Source organism: Panthera uncia, assembly GCF_023721935.1.
Source record: "Panthera uncia isolate 11264 chromosome A1 unlocalized genomic scaffold, Puncia_PCG_1.0 HiC_scaffold_17, whole genome shotgun sequence".
Classification (NCBI taxonomy): Eukaryota; Metazoa; Chordata; class Mammalia; order Carnivora; family Felidae; genus Panthera; species Panthera uncia.
Genome location: NW_026057577.1, coordinates 130,427,272 through 130,430,824, shown reverse-complemented (window position 1 = coordinate 130,430,824; position 3,553 = coordinate 130,427,272). Strand labels below are relative to the sequence as shown.

At 38.0% G+C, this 3,553-nt stretch overlaps 1 pseudogene; it reads right to left on the bottom strand.

Moving 5' to 3' along the window:
* Nucleotides 1-1,608: 1,608 nt before the first annotated feature.
* On the bottom strand, nt 1,609-3,269 carry LOC125935303 (tigger transposable element-derived protein 1-like; annotated as a pseudogene).
* Nucleotides 3,270-3,553: the final 284 nt, after the last annotated feature.

Below are 3,553 nucleotides of genomic sequence, written 5' to 3'. Positions count from 1 at the left end.
TAAGCCTAAGTCCAACACTTAATGGACTGAGCCACCCAGGCGCCCCAAAAGTGCCTTCTTTTGAAAAACAGAAGATGCACATTTACATGACAATTACACTTAGAAACAAAAATTAATGCAGGCACACAGATTGTTTCCCTGGTTGGCTTTCGTACTTTTACGAAGTTTATAGATAATACACATTTTATGCTTTGTAGTCTCTGTTGCCACTGCTCATCTCTGCTGTGGCAGCACGATGGCATGAATAATGCCGACCCAAATGGGTGTGACTGTGTGCCAATGATGCATTTATAGATACTTAATTTTGGATTTCATATAATTTCAATGCATCGGTAAAATGCAAAATCAACCATTAAAAAATGTAAAAAACATTATACGCTTACAGTCCTTGCAAAAACTATGTTTGGGTTTGGCCCATCAACCACAGGTTACAGAACCCTTCTCTTGCACATGAATAAGCCCACTACCAGTCCCCGTCACCTACCATAAGATGAATGAATTTATTTTATTGTTGTTGTTGCTGGATGTTTAAACAAGTAGTTTTAAAAACAGGTGCAGGTAAATTATTTAAACATGTGTTTTAAGATTTGAAAAAGCACATCATGTTCTTAAGCTGGGAAGAAATTTAATTAATTCCAGCAGCCTTTGCATTGTATTTCTCATCATTGAAATTGTTTTGTATTTAACATATTGGTGACTCCTTTGTTTCTGAGAAATTACCATGACTGATTATGTCTAATTTCCTTGTGGCTTATGAATTTTCTGAAATTAAACAGCAGGTTTTATCAAATTTGGTAGCATCTCAGTAGTTAGTATGATGTTTTACATCTTGCTACTTAAATTGTGGTTCTCAGACCAGACTTAGCATCACCTGATATCTTATTAAACATGTAGAATCTCAGTTTCCAACTCAGGCACGCTTAATTAGAATCTGCATTTTAACAAGGGATTCTTATGCACATCACAGTTGAGAAGCTCTGTTTTAACATACAGCGAGCACTTAGATATTAATAACAACTTGCTAAAAATATGCCCTATCAAGGTAATTTCCTTAGGTGCTGAGGAGATACCTCAAAATACCTAAAAAATATTTTAGCTTTATGCATCATTGAAAATAGGCAAGCACCAAACTCTCCTCTACCAGGATCACATGGGTAATAGCACTGGGATCCATTCCTTGTGGTCATTTTGTGGACAAAGAGAAATGTTTAGTCTATATAAATATTATCATGGAAATTCATGGAAATACTGTTAATGTGGTTTTTAAATAGTTTAGATCATTAAAGTGTTGACAGAAACTTTCCTGGACTGCTATGCAGTTAATTCTCGCAATGCCATTAGTATATATGAAACCATACCTTGGAGATATTGTGCGTCGGTTTCAGACCACTACAAAAACAAATATGGCAATAAAGGGTGCAATAACATTTTATCTAAAGAAACCATGCAAATGAAAGAAAAAATACTTTATTATTAAAAAATGCTAACCATCATCTGAAATTCCAGCGAGTCATAGTCTTTTTTTGGCAGAGGGTTTTGTCTTAATGTTGATGGCTGCTGATTGATCAGGGTGGTGGTTGCTGAAAGCTGGGTGGCTGTGGCAATTTCTTAAAATAAAATAATAGTTTTTGAAGATTGTTCTATCAACGAATGCGCCCCTTCACGAACGATTTCTCTGTGGCACGCAGTCCTGTTTGACAGCATTTTACCCACAGTAGAATCTCTGTCATTATTGGACTTCATCTTCTCAAACATTGCCACTGCGTTATCAGTTACAGGCATGGAATATTCCCAATTCTTTGTTGTCACGTCAACTTTCTTCACTGCATTTTCACCAGGGGGAGCTTCCATCTCAAGAAACCACTTTCTTTGCGCATCCAAAAGAAGCGACTCCTCACCCATTAATGTTTTATCATGAGATTTTAGCAATCAGTCACGTCTTCAGGCCCCACTTCCAATTCTATTTCTCACACTTGCAAATTACTTCCTCCACTGAAGGCTTTGTCTCCTCAAAGTCATCCATGGAGGTTAGAATCAACTTTTTCCAAACTCTTCCCACGAAACATGACTGGTTGTAATGGCGTCTACAATGACAAATACTTTCCAGATGATTTTCAATTTCCTTTGCTCAGATCCACCAGAGGAGTCACCATCTACAGAAGCTAGTGCCTTACAAAATATATTTCTTAAGTAATAAGACTTGAAAATCAAAATTACTCCATGATCTATGGCTGCAGTATGGATGTCGTGTTAGCAGGCATAAAAACAACATTAATCTCATACATCTCCATCAGAGCTCTTGGATGATCAGGTACGTTGTCAATGAGCAGTAATATTTTTAAAGAAATCTTTTTCTTTTTGAGTAGTTCTCAACACCAGGTTAAAATATTTAGTCAACTATGTTGTAAACAAAGGTGCTGTCTTCGGGGTTTTGTTCTATTCGTAGGACATAGCAGAAGAGATTTAGCATAATTCGTAAGGTCCCTGGGATTTTCTGAATGCTACACGAACATCAGCTTCAATTTCAAGTCACCAGGTGCATTAGCCCCAAAAGAGAGTCAGCCTGTCCTTCGATGCTTTGAAACCAGGCATTTACTGCTCCTCACCAGCTATCAAAGTCCTAGATGGCATCTTCTTCCAAAAGAAGGCTGTTTAGTCTACACAGAAGACCTATTGTGTAGTGTAGCCATCTTTATTAATTTTTTTAGGTAGATCTTCTGGATAACCTTGCTTTTTTTATGTTTTGGAGATGGCTTCTTTCCTAAGACCTCAGGGACCAGCCTCTACTGGCTTCAAACTTATTTTCTGCAGCTTCCTCCCCTCTCTCAGCCTTCATAGAATTAAAGAGAGTTAGGGCTTTGCTCCAGATTAGGCTTTGGCTTAAAAGGATATTGTGACGGGTTTACTCTTCCTTCTATCCAGACCACAAAAACTTTCTCCATATCGGCAATAAGGCTGTTTTGCTTTCCTATTATTCATGTATTCAGTGTAGTACTTTTAATTTCCTTCAAGAATTTTTCTTTCCTTGACATTCATAGCTTAACTAACTGGCACAAGAAGCCTAGTTTTCAGCCTCTCTCAGCTTTCAACACGCCTTTCTCACTAAGCTTAATCACTTCTAGCATCTGATTTCAAGTGAGAGATGTGTGATGCTCTGAGGCCATTGTAGGGTTATGGATCAGCCGAATCTCAATACGGTTGTGTCTCAGGGACAGGGGAGGCCTGATGAAAGGGAAAGAGATGGGAGAACTGCCAGTCTGTGGAGCCATCGGAACAAACACAACATTTATCAATGAAGTCCACCATCTTATATGGGTGCAATTCGTGGAGCCCCCCAAAAATTACAATATAACATCAAAGATCACTGATCACAGGTATCCATAACAAATACATTAATAGTGAAAAAATTTAAAATACTGTGAGAATTACCAAAATGTGACACTGACGCAGAGTGTCTGTTGGAAAAGCTGTGGAAAAAATGACGCACTCGACTCGTTCAACCCGAGTTTGCCACAACCTTGAATTTGTAAAAAATGCAGTAATTGTGAAGCAC